This window comes from Rattus norvegicus, chromosome 6 (genome assembly GCF_036323735.1).
Source record: "Rattus norvegicus strain BN/NHsdMcwi chromosome 6, GRCr8, whole genome shotgun sequence".
Taxonomy (NCBI): Eukaryota; Metazoa; Chordata; class Mammalia; order Rodentia; family Muridae; genus Rattus; species Rattus norvegicus.
The window spans coordinates 54605955-54619793 of NC_086024.1; positions in this window are offsets into that span (position 1 = coordinate 54605955).

The following is a 13839-nucleotide window of genomic DNA, read 5'->3' on the forward strand; positions in this document are numbered from 1 at the left end:
CTTTTGTAATGTTTGTGACACTGTTGGGCATGCCTTACCAGAGATCTGAACATTTGCAGCTGGGTAGGACTGACCATTGCTTTCCTCCTTCAGTAGACTGTATGATACCTTCTAAGTACCATGAATAGCTTTGTTATTTTTTTAAAGGGGGAAGCATGGATGTATTGAAAAATGTATGTATGTATGTATGTATATATGTATGTATGTATGTATGTATGTATGTATGTATCTATCTATCTATCTATCTATCTATCTATCTATCTATCTATCTGCCAGAATATCAGAAACATTTTTTTGTTTAGATACATTTTATGTCAAGTATGAATATTTTTACATATATACATGAATTTTCCTCTAATTACTATTTTGGGTTTTAGTAAATTCATTATCATCAAATGATGGGAGAGGCCAAGATGTTTTTGCAGTTTAGAAATGAATTCTATAGAACAGCTGTGTTTCCTTGATAGGAACAGTAGACCATTTGTGGGCTGGGCTGGCAAAAACAACCAAGTTCTGAATCAGTAGAGCATACATTTCTCCTGCTGAGCAGACAGAAAGTTTGTTGGCATGGTTCTCAAGAACAAGGGGTCACAACAAGGGGCTCTTAGGAGCTGGTGCTCAGGCTGGGGGTAGTGACCCTGTTTAAGGGTAAAGGATACAGTGGTGGAGAGGGATGAGACGGACAAAATTTTAGACTGAAACTCATCCTGTGCACCAAGATACCAAAAGACAAACATCGCATATTTTTTCTTATCTGTAGATATTCGCTCCAAATAATCAGATGTGAGTGTATAACATGAAGTCACACAGAAACCTGGTAAGTAAAAAGAGACCTGGGAGAAAGAGCTCTAGAGAGGTTGATCATGTGATACAGGGGCTTTAATAGAAGAACTGGGGAACTAGAGACTTTTTAACTATGGAAGGGGAGAGAGAACTTAGGGAGGAGAAGAGCAGTAAATGACACTGAGGATGTTTTATAAAGTCATAGAGAAACATCTTACTTTATATTTTGAATTATTATATTACAAATGAATTAATGTATGCAATATTATATATATATATATATATATATATATATATATAATGAAGAGATGTCACTTGGGGTTAATAATGCTTCCTTTAAGATGATCTAATAAAATTCTCCAGTGCTAGGTAAGGGAAATCTCCTTTCTTTTTTTTCTTTTTTTTTTTTCAAATTACTTGGTGTGTTTATTTATTTATTTTTTCATCTTTATTAAATTGGGTATTTCTTATTTACATTTCAATTGTTATTTCCTTTCCCGGTTTCTGGGCCAACATCCCCCTAACCCCTACCCCTCTCCTTCTATATGAGTGTTCCCCTCCCCATCCTCCCCCCACTACTACCCTCCCCCCAACAATCACATTCACTGGGGGTTCAGTCTTGGCGGGACCAAGGACTTCCCCTTCCACTGGTGCTCTTACTAAGCCTAGTAATTCAAGGCTAAGTAATTCAATTACTAAGCCTAGCTATTCAATGCTACCTATGAGGTTGGAACACAGGGTCAGTCCATGTAGAGTCTTTGGGTAGTGGCTTAGTCCCTGGAAGCTCTGGTTGGTTGGCATTGTTGTTCATATGGGGTCTCAAGCCCCTTCAAGCTCTTCCAGTCCTTTCTCTGATTCCTTCAACGGGGGTCCTGTTCTTAGTTCAGTGGTTTAATGATGGCATTTGCCTATGTATTTGCTGTATTCTGGCTGTGTCTCTCAGGAGAGATCTACATCCGGTTCCTGCTGGCCTGCACTTCTTTGCTTCATCCATCTTATCTAGTTTGGTGGCTGTATATGTATGGGCCACATGTGGGGCAGGCTCTGAATGGGTGTCCCTTCTGCCTCTGTTCTAAACTTTGCCTCCCTATTCTCTGCCAAGGTTATTCTTGCTCCCCCCCCCTTTTTTATTAACTTGAGTATTTCTTATTTACATTTCGAATGTTATTCCCTTTCCCAGTTTTTGGGCCAACATCCCCCTAAACCCTCCTCTTGTTCCCCTTTTAAAGAAGGAGAAAAGCATTCACATTTTGGTCATCCTTCATGAGTTTCATGTGTTCTGTGCATCTAGGGTAATTCAAGCATTTGGGCTAATATCCACTTATCAATGAGTGCATACCATGTGTGTTTTTCTGTGATTGGGTTACCTCACTCAGGATGATATTTTCCAGTTCCAACCATTTGCCCACGAATTTCATAAAGTCATTGTTTTTGATAGCTGAGTAATATTCCATTGTGTAGATGTACCACATTTTCTGTATCCATCCCTCTGTTGAGGGGAATCTGGGTTCTTTCCAGCTTCTGGCTATTATAAATAAGGCTGTGATGAACATAGTGGAGCACATGTCTTTGTTATATGTTGGGGCATCTTTTGGGTATATGCTCAAGAGAGGTATAGCTGGGCTCTCAGGTAGTTCAATGTCCAATTTTCTGAGGAACCTCCAGACTGATTTCCAGAATGGTTGTACCAATCTGGAATCCCACCAACAATGGAGGAGTGTTCTTTCTCCACATCCTCACCAGCATTTGCTGTCACCTGAGTTTTTGATCTTAGCCATTCTCACTGGTGTGAGGTGAAATATCAGGGTTGTTTTGATTTGCATTTCCCTCGTGACTAAAGATGTTGAACATTTCTTTAGGTGTTTCTCAGCCATTCAGCATTCCTCAGCTGTGAATTCTTTATTTAGCTCTGAACCCCATTTTTAATAGGGTTATTTGTCTCCCTGCAGTCTAACTTCTTGAGTTCTTTGTATATTTTGGATATAAGCCCTCTATCAGTTGTAGGATTGGTAGAGATCTTTTCCCAATCTGTTGGTTGTCGTTTTGTCCTAACAACAGTGTCCTTTGCCTTACAGAAGCTTTGCAGTTTTATGACATCCCATTTGTTGATTCTTGATCTTAGAGCATAAGCCCATGTTTTGTTCAGGAAATTTTCTCCAGTGCCCATGTGTTCGAGATGCTGCCCTAGTTTTTCTTCTATTAGTTTGAGTGTATCTGGTTTCATGTGGAGGTCCTTGATCCACTTGGACTTAAGCTTTGTACAGGGTGATAAGCATGGATCGATCTGCATTCTTCTACATGCTGACCTCCAGCTGAACCAGCACCATTTGCTGAAAATGCTATCTTTTTTCCATTGGATGGTTTTGGCTCCTTTGTCAAAAATCAAGTGACCATAGGTGTGTGGGTTCATTTCTGGGTCTTCAATTCTATTCCACTGGTCTATCTGTCTGTCTCTTTACCAATACCATTCAGTTTTTATCACTGTTGCCCTGTAATACTGCTTGAGTTCAGGGATAGTGATTCCCCCGGAAGTCCTTTTATTGTTGAGGACAGTTTTAGTTATCCTGGTATTTTTGTTATTCCAGATGAATTTGCAAATTGTTCTGTCTAACTCTTTGAAGAATTGGATTGGTATTTTGATGGGGATTGCATTGAATCTGTAGATCGATTTTGGCAAAATGGCCATTTTTACTATATTAATCCTGCCAATCCATGAGCATGGGAGATCTTTCCATCTTCTGAGGTCTTCTTCAACTTCTTTCTTCAGAGGCTTGAAGTTCTTATCATACAGATCTTATCATACAAAGTCACACCGAGGTATTTTATATTATTTGGGACTATTATGAAGGGTGTCGTTTCCCTAATTTCGTTCTCGGCTTGTTTCTCTTTTGTGGAGAGGAAGGCTACTGATTTATTTGAGTTAATTTTATACCCAGCCACTTTGCTGAAGGTGTTTATCAGGTTTAGTAGTTCTCTGGTGGAACTTTTGGGATCACTTAAATATACTATCATATCATCTGCAAATAGTGATATTTTTGATTTCTTCTTCTCCAATCTGTATTCCCTTGATCTCCTTTTGTTGTCTGATTGCTCTGGCTAGAACTTCAAGAACTATATTGAATAAGTAGGGAGAGAGTGGGCAGCCTTGACTAGTCCCTGATTTTAGTGGGATTGATTCAAGTTTCTCTCCATTTAGTTTAATGTTAGCTACTGGTTTACTGTATATGGCTTTTACTGTGTTTAAGTATGGGCCTTGAATTCCTATTCTTTCCAGGACTTTTATCATGAAGGTGGGTTGAACTTTGTCAAATGCTTTCTCAGCATCTAATGAAATGATCATGTGGTTTTTAATCTTTCAGTTTGTTTATATAGTGGATCATGTTGGTTTTTTCCATATATTAAACCATCCCTGCATGACTGGGATGATGCCTACTTGATCATGGTGGATGATTGTTTTGATGGGCTCTTGGATTTGGTTTGCCAGAATTTTATTGAGTATTTTTGCATCGATATTCATAAGGGATATTGGTCTGAAGTTCTCTTTCTTTGTTGGGTCTTTGTGTGGTTTAGGTATAAGAGTAATTGTTGTTTCATAGAAGGAATTCGGTAGCCCTCCATCTGTTTCAATTTTGTGGAATAGTTTGGATAGTATTGGTATGAGGTCTTCTATGAAGGTCTGATAGAATTCTGCACTGAGTCCGTCTGGACCTGGGCTTTCTTTGGTTGGGAGACTTTTAATGACTGCTTCTATTTCTTTAGGAGTTATGTTGTTGTTTAGATGGTTTATTTGTTCCTGACTTAACTTTGGCACCTGGTATCTGTCTAGAAAATTGTCCATTTCCTCCAGATATTCAAGTTTTGTTGTAGTAGGATCAGATTTTTTTTTAACTTACTTTGATTCTGTAGTTATGTCTCCCTTTTCATTTCTGATTTTGTTAATTTGGACAGACTCTCTGTGTCCTCTCATTAGTATGGCTAAGGATTTATCTATCTTGTTGATTTTCTCAAAGAACCAACTTTTGGTTCTGTTGATTCTTTGTATAGTCCTTTTAGTTTCTACTTGGTTGATTTTAGCTCTGAGTTTGATTATTTCCTGCCTTCTACTCCTCCTGGGTATATTTGCTTCTTTTTGTTCTAGAGCTTTTAGGTGTGCTGTCAAGCTGCTGATATATGCTCTCTCCTGTTTCTTTCTGCAGACACTCAGAGCTATGAGTTTTCCTCTTAGCACAGCTTTCATTGTGTCCCATAAGTTTGGGAATTTTGCACCTTCATTTTCATTAAATTCTAAGAAGTCATTAATTTCTTTCTTTATTTCTTCCTTGACCAGGTTATCATTGAGTAGAGCATTGTTCAATTTCCATGTATATGTGGGCATTGTTCCCTTATTGTTAATGAAGACCAGCTTCAGCCTGTGGTGGTCTGATAGGACACATGGGATTGTTTCTATCTCTCTGTATCTATTGAGGCCTGTTTTTTGACCAATTATATGGTCAATTTTGATGAAAGTACCATGAGGTGGTGAGAAGAAGGTATATCCTTTTGTTTTAGGATAGAATGTTCTATAAATATCTATTAAGTCCATTTGGTTCATGATTTTTCTTAGTCTGTCTATGTCTCTGTTTAATTTCTGTTTCCATGATCTGTCCATTGATGAGAGTGGGGTGTTGAAATCTCCTACTATTATTGTGTGAGGTGCAATGTGTGCTTTGAGCTTTAGTAAGGTTTCTTTTATGTATGTAGGTGCCCTTGTATGTGGAGCATAGATATTTAGGAATGAGAGTTCATCTTGGTGGATTTTTCCTTTGATGAATATGAAGTGTCCTTCCTTATCTTTTTTGATGACTTTTAGTTGAAAATCCATTTTTTGATATTAGAATGGCTACTCCAGCTTGTTTCTTCAGACCATTTGCTTGGAAAGTTGTTTTCTAGCCTTTCACTCTGAGGTAGTGTCTGTCTTTGTTTCTGAGGTTTGTTTCCTGTAGGCAGCAGAATGCAGGGTCCTCATTGCGTATCCAATTTGTTAATCTATGTCTTTTTATTGGGAATTTGAGTCCATTGATGTTGAGAGATATTAAGGAATAGTGATTATTGCTTCCTGTTATATTCATATTTGGATGTGAGGTTATGTTTGTGTGCTTTTCTTCTCTTTCTTTTGTTGCCAAGACAATTAGTTTCTTGCTTTTTCTAGGGTGTAGCTTTCCTCCTTATGTTAAGCTTTCCCATTTATTATCCTTTGTAGGGCTGGATTTGTAGAAAGATATTGTGTAAATTTGGTTTTGTCATGGAATATCTTGGTTTCTCCATCTATTTTAATTGAGAGTTTTGCTGGATACAGTAACCTGGGCTGGCATTTGTGTTCTCTTAGGGTCTGTATGAAATCTATCCAGGATCTTCTGGCTTTCATAGTCTCTGGCAAAAAGTCTGGTGTGATTCTGGTAGGTCTGTCTTTATATGTTACTTCACCTTTTTCCCTTACTGCTTTTAATATCCTTTCTTTGTTTTGTGCATTTGGTGTTTTGACTATTATATGATGGGAGAATTTTCTTTTCTGGTCTAATCTATTTGGAGTTCTGTAGGCTTCTTGTATGTTTATGGGCATCTCTTTCTTTAGGTTAGGGAAGTTTTCTTCTATGATTTTGTTGAAGATATTTGCTGGTCCTTTGAGCTGGGAGTCTTTACTCTCTTCTATATCTATTATCTTTAGGTTTGATCTTCCCATTGAGTCCTGGATTTCCTGTATGTTTTGGACCAGTAGCCTTTTCCGTTTTACATTATCTTTGACAGTTGTGTCGATGATTTCTATGGAATCTTCTGCTCCTGAGATTCTCTTTTCTATCTCTTGTATTCTGTTGGTGATGCTTGTATCTACGGCTCCTTGTCTCTTCCCTTGGTTTTCTATATCCAGGGTTGTTTCCCTGTGTCCTTTCTTTATTGCTTCTATTTCCATTTTTAATTCCTTCAACTGTTTGATTGTGTTTTCCTGGAATTCTTTCAGGGATATTTGTGATTCCTCTCTATAGGCTTCTACTTGTTTATTTATGTTTTTCTCCATTTCTCTAAGGGAGTTCTTCATGTCTTTCTTGAAATCCTCCAGCATCATGATGAAATATGATTTTAAATCTTGATCTTGATTTTCTGGTGTTTTTGGATATTCAGTGTCTGCTTTGGTGGGAGAACTGGGTTCCAATGATGCCATGTAGTCTTGGTTTCTGTTGCTTGTGTTCCTGCGCTTGCCTCTCACCATCAGGTTGTCTCTGGTATTACCTTGTTCTGCTATTTCTGACAGTGGTTAGGCCTGTGTGTCAGGAGTGCTGTAGACCTGTTTTCCTGTTTTCTTTTAGCCAGTTATGGGAACAGAGTGTTCTGCTTTCGGGTGTGTAGTTTTTCCTGTCTATAGGTCTTCAGCTCTTCCTGTGGGCGTGTGCCCTGAGTCCACCAGGCAGGTTGCTTGGGGCAGGAAAATTGGTCTTACCTGTGGTCCCACGGCTGAAGTGGCTCCTGGGGGCTGCTTTTGAGCTCTCAGTGAGGGTGGCAACCAGCAGAGCCTGCACCACCTTTTCCCGTGGTCCTCATGCACCTGGGTCCCAGATGGCATTAGGTGTTTTCCTCTGGAGTCAGAAATGAGGGCAGAGTGTAGTCTCTTCTGGCTTCCCAGGTGTGTCTGCTCCTCTGAAGGTTTAGCTCTCCCTCCCATGGGATTTGGGTGCAGGAAGCTATTGATCGGGTCCCTTCAGGTCCAGGAGATGTCTGGACTGCAGGAAACCTGCCGCTTGTGTGCCCCTATCTTCCAGTTCCCAGATGCACTATACAGTTTCCTCTTGGGCCAGGGATGTGGGCAGGGGTGGACAGTATTGGTGGTCTCTCCCACTTTGCAGTCTCAGGAGTACTCACCTGTCAGGGTGGTGAGCTCTCTCTCACGGGGTTTGGGGGCAGGGAGCTGTGGGTCGGGACCAGCGAGGTGGAAATCTCCTTTCAAGTTGTTGGTCAGTGGAATCAAGACTGTCACAACAATATAGGCTATTGATGGTTGCTGACTTTGATTGCCTGCCAGAGGTAAGACCCTATTGCTGAGGACACCATCCTACCCATATACAGGACTTGAGGAATTAGCTGGACTTGTCCTGGAAGCCTCCCTGAGGACTAGCTCCCATAGTATCTAAAAGTGTTATGCAAGCGCCAAGGGAGAGGAGCAATGAGCAGTCCTACCCAGCTGTAAAGCCTATGATCTAAAATATCCAGATATGCTCAGCACAGCAAGGTGTCCCTAAGGGTGCAACTGTGGCACTTAGATATTTGGAATAACCGATAACTATCCAACTAGACTTAGGTTCCACTAAATAGCAAAACAAAAATAATACCAGGGTAGAAATTAATACATCAGAGACTAAGAGAACAGAGTGTAGAACTCAGTCCATCACAGTTTGTTCTTTGAAACCTAAATGGGATTGACAACTCTCTAACCTACAAAGGGGAGAGAGGGCCGAGTTAATAAAATTAGAGGTAACCAAGGTAAGGAAGGGCACTGGAGACTCCAGTGAAATCCAGAAAAGCATTAAAGAATATTCCGATCTCCTGGCCCAAAAGACTGGAAAACGGAAAAGAATTGATAAATGCTAGATGCATGGAACTGACAAAATTTAAATCTAGAGCATGGAAACAAAAATTAGAGCAGAAATGAAGTGATTCCACACTAAGAAAAGTCAGGACTGGAAGAACCCAAGCTTGAAAGGGTTAACGTGAATGCTCTCTGAATGGAGGAAAATTTTTAATTTCCCCCCATGTCTTAGAGTTTTACTTCTGTGAACAGACAGCATGATCAAGGCAGCTCTTATGAAGACAACATTTAATTGGGGATGGCTTACAGGTTCAGAGGTTCAGTCCATTGTCATCAAAATGACAGCACAGCAGTGTCCAGGCAGATGGTGGGGCTTGAGGAGCTCAGAGTTCTTCATCTTTGTCTGAAGGTCACTAGGAGAAGACTAACTTCTAGGAAGTTAGGATGAGGGTCTTGAAGACTAAGCCCGCAGTGGTGCACCTACTCCAACAAGGCCACACCTCTAAATAATGCCACTCCCTGGGCCAAGCATATACAAACCACCCTACTCCACATGACATTTTTATTGATTCTCTGGGAGTTTCATATCATACACCTCAATCACAATCCCTTTCCAGTCCTTCCATGTCTGCCCCCTATTACCTACCCAACCAAAGAAGTAAAAAATAAAAAGAAGAAAATAAACCAACCAACCAACCAACCAAACAAACAAACAAACAAACAACCAAAACAAAACCCAAGTCCACCTATAGCCTCACTGGAACATGATCAATTTCTTAGTGGCCTGCCCCTTAAATAGAACTGAGTCCTTCCTCACCTGCACCCTGGCCAGAAGCCATCATTGTGGGGAGCTACATTTCAGCATCCCATCCTGCTTTTTCTCTTCAGTGCCTTCCTGCCTAGGCTGTTACTGTCTGGAGGGTGGAGGTTGGGGTAGAGATGGTCACAGAAGCTTTCCTGTCTTTCCTCTCCACTGCGCATCTGCAGTCATCCAGATAACAGCAAAAGAAGCTTCCTTGATCTTTCAGTCCATGGGAACACAGATCTTGGGCTTCTACACAGTTTCCGGTGACAGCACAGACCATGAATAAGGCCCCTGTTGCAGTAGGACATACCCAGACAAGGCCCTTGCAGGCTGCCCACACTGTGGGCTCATTACCTTACATGGCAGTGCAGTATGGCCCCTGGGACAGCATGTCCCAAGGACATCAAAGCGACTTCAGGTGGCAGCATAGACCACAGACCACTGCCTGGCCTTTGATGGTAAATTAGACCATGAATATGGACACATACCTTGGTGGTAGTAGGACCTTGGGCTCTGATGTGGCCCTCAATGACAGCAAGGACCTAGAAGGGTAGTTGCAGACTTGGTTGGCTTACCTAACTGCTGGATCTTTATGTCAGCTCCAGGCAGGAGGGGCACGTTCTTTTTTTAAAGAAAGAGAACTACAGGCCAACTTCCCTGCTGAATACTGATGCAAAAGTTCTCAGATTATTTCGAACTTAGCCTGGCATGGTGGCACACACCTTTAATCCCAGCAGCCGGGAGAGAGAGATAGGCGGATCTCTATGAGTTTGAGGCCAGCCTACTCTACCGAATTAGTTCTAGGACAGCCAGGGCTACACAGAGAGACCTTGTACACACACACACACACACACACACACACACATGCATGCAAGAGCACAGTTATTGCAAGCTGAATTCATGACAATGTTAAGGAGATTATACATTGTGACCTAGTTGGTTTTTACCATGAGATGAAGAATGGTTCAACATACATAACCCAAAACTTATAATTAGACTTAAGGTAAAAATAAAATCATATCTTCATCTCAGTGAGTGCTAGCAAGACCCTTGGCAAAGTTCAACATCTCCTCATGATAAAATCCTGGAACAAACTAGGTATAGGAAGAACACACTTAAACATTACCGAGGTCGTATATGACCAAGCTGTAGTCAATCTTACACTAAATGAAGAAAGCTCTGAGCACTTGTCTTATAATCTGGACAGAGTGAAGGATACCCACTCCTTCCATTCTTATTCTATGCAGTACACAAAGGTTTAGCCAGAGGAATAAGAGAATTATGTTTGCTATAGCTCTCTGTCTACAAGATTCAGTGTGAATGGAAGTCCTTACTACTCTCGAAGCATACACCCAGGCCTGAAATTGCTGGGTCATAGACTAGTTTGGTGTGTCTTACGTGTATTTTGAATATGAGAGGGAAACTGGTTGCCCAGAGAATAATGAACAGGGCGATACAGTGGACAAAATGCTGTAACTGTGGGTCTCCTAGATTCCACAGCGCATGCTGCTGAGTAAGGAATTGGGAGTGATTGATCCACAGACTGGTGAACTATTCCCCTGCAGTTACACCAGTTTATCAGGTCCCCATTGCTGGGTGTGGTGTACATAGACCAGGCTAGAGGTGATGTAATATTTGAATTTCAGCAAGAAAGGAAAAAACTGATGGAAATTCCCCACATGACAACAAGGGAGGGCGGATGAGGCAGCTCCCCTGGAAAAGCATTTGCTTCCGGGCCCGACCACCTTAGTTTGATCCCCAGTACCCACCGGATAGAGGGAACCAATTTTCCTTTGATGACATTGAGCACGCAACACCCAATAAATAACAGAAAAATGGAAAGCAAATGAAGGAAGTTAAAAGCAGTTGTTCAGTGACAGGCGTTCGGTGCCCATGACAGTGAAGGACTGTGAGTTCTTTACTAACTCAAAAACTTCTACATAGCTAGAAAAGCTAACAAACACACACACAAACAAAACAAAAACAAAGCAAGAAGAGGAAAATTGGTTAAATCACTATATCGAGTGCTCACAGGAGCCAGAGAAGTAATGAATGAATTAACAAATCAGGCCTCTCTGCTTGCCCTGCTTCAAAGAATCGTGGCGAGTGTGGTAGTCTCCCAGTACATGCCATTCAAATCCAGACTTCGTAAAAACACACGTGACAACCCAGGAAAACGTGCTGACGTTTAAACCTAGCCCTGGGCGACGATTTATAATCCCCTGCAATAAAGAAAAGAGAAAAGAGACCAAGAAAGACAGGGTAGGGAAAGTGGCTACAGGAAATCTGGAGCCTCTCAAGCTGATGAATAGCAGGGAGTGTGTTCGAAGATGTCTCGTTTGTAAATACCCCACAATTACCGCAAGATGGCGCGCTCGAGAAATTGACGCTCTAGACAGCCCTGCTCCCCAAGTCCCGCTTGGTAGAAGAGTGGGCGGAAGGAGCTGAGCCAGGCAAGGCTGCAGGATCTTCTTCGAGGCCTGGGGTACCTCTTTGACTTCCAAGCCTAATACTACCGCCCGTGAGCGATCCATTGAAAATAGATCTTGGTAGCGGCAGTCTGACCCCAACAGGCCACACTTGGAGTAGCAAAGGCTTAGGCTTAAATAGCCGGAGAAATGAGGACTCCAATCTATCATTTTTTAGAAAATTAAAGGTAAGAAAATTGCAGCTAGGTCTTGCCCCTTTCTAGTGCAGGGCACTCTCTGAGTTTCATAATAAGATACTTCAGGATATCAAGAGCCAGGGACAGAAGGCTTTTACTATTCCTAGCAACCAAGTGTGGCAGGCAGCCAGCGTCTGTTCTGGCCGATGCGATACAGCCATCATTTAGGTATAACTTTCAGGTCATGACTTCAAAATACACGAGCATCTTCTACATATTTCTGGATAGAATATTGACACGGGGCTTAGTTCTCTTGGGTCACAGAAAAGAAGACATTAACCTTGGGATGACTAAGCAAAACCACATGAAGAGCCTAAGTAGTGTTCAAGACAAGCACCTCCTCCCCTTCCCTCTCTCCCTCCCCCTCCTTCCCTCCCTTCCTGCCCTCTTTTCCTCCTCACTCCCTCTGTCCCTCTCTTTCTTCCTTAACAGAGTCTCACTAGGCTGCCCAGGCTGATGTCAAACCCATGATCCTTCTGCCTCACCCTCCTGAGGGGTTTGTTTGTTTATAGAGAAACCTGAAGCTGCAACTTAAAAAACAAAACAAAACAAAAAAAACCAAAAAACAAAGAAAAATCCTCCTGCTCTTCCGGGCCTAGCAAATGTAAGCAATTATCTTCCACCAAAGCTATGCTGCTAATTTATTAAGTCCAGTTGCCGGGACAGAATTCACTTGACTTAGGATAATTATTACAGGAGACCGGGTGGCTTGTACAAGTGTTGACAGTGTGCTGAGGACCAGACACTAGGTGCAGCTTTCAGAAATGACTCTGGAAACCACACTGCAAAATGGTGTCACCAGGCAGCTGCTGTGTCGGCCACATCAGAAGAGTCCTGGTGAGGATGTCACTCTGAGAAGGAAGTTGTCAGGACTGCTGTGTGCTCCACACCTCAGCCCCTGCTGCAGTGTGTACCAGGAAAACCAGGCCCTGTGGACTCACAACAGCCAAAACATCAGTGACTGGCGGAGAGGACCAGACCCAGAGGGGCCTGCCAGCTAAAACGTGTACCAATGCATCCGATTTAAGTCTAACTTAAAACCAAATCTAGGCCCAGCACCTGGGAGATGGAGGCAGGAAGAGGATCCAAGGTCATTCTTGGAAGTTTGAGGCCAGGCTGGGCTACCACAGACCCTATGTGAAAAAGAAAAACAAATAAAAAAATCTAAATATGATATCTACTGTGAACTATGGGAAATGTAGTTTTCAGCTTTCTGGACTCTGAGGCTCAAGAGAATAGTGTATTAAACCAAAAGAATTCTGGAACACTATGCCCTCAACCCTTAGAGTTCACCAGAATTCAGGAAAAAAATAGAGAAGGGTAATAATAAAAATGGTGCTGTACTGGTAAAATAATAAATAAAGGAGCGTTATAGATCAATAAATGAAGTAAGGGATTCAACTACTGTAGAGCTTTGAATAAGAAGGGGCTTATAGAATCATATTTAAATGCTTAGGGAGTGGCACTAGGAGGTGTGGCCTTGTTGGAGTAGGTGTGGCCTTGTTGGAGTAGGTGTGGCCTTGTTGGAGTAGGTGTGGCCTTATTGGAGTAGGTGTGGCCTTGTTGGAGTAGGTGTGGCCTTGTTGGAGTAGGTGTGGCCTTGTGGGAGGAGGTCTGGCCTTGTTGGAGGAGGTCTGGCCTTGTTGGTGGATGTGTGTTATGGAGGTTGGAGTGGGGTTGGGGAGGTTCGGGGGTGGGTGTGGGTGAGTAGTGGGTGGTGCTTCAAATACTCAAGACAGGCCCCCTGGCTTTCTTTGTTCCTACTGCCTGCTGATCCAGATGTCAGCTACCTCTCCAGCACCATGTCTGTCTGGATGCTGCCAATCTGTCTGGATGCTGCCAAGCTTTCTGCCACGATGATAATGGACTGAACCTCTGAATGTAAGCCAGCCTAAGAGTAGCTGTGGTTATGGGGTCTCTTCCAGCAATAGAACCCCTAACTAAGACAACTATTTATGAGAATTCAGTATGTACAAATCAGGGCCTTTCAGTAATGAACAGCCCGGGAACTGGCTTATCATTTAGGAAAAT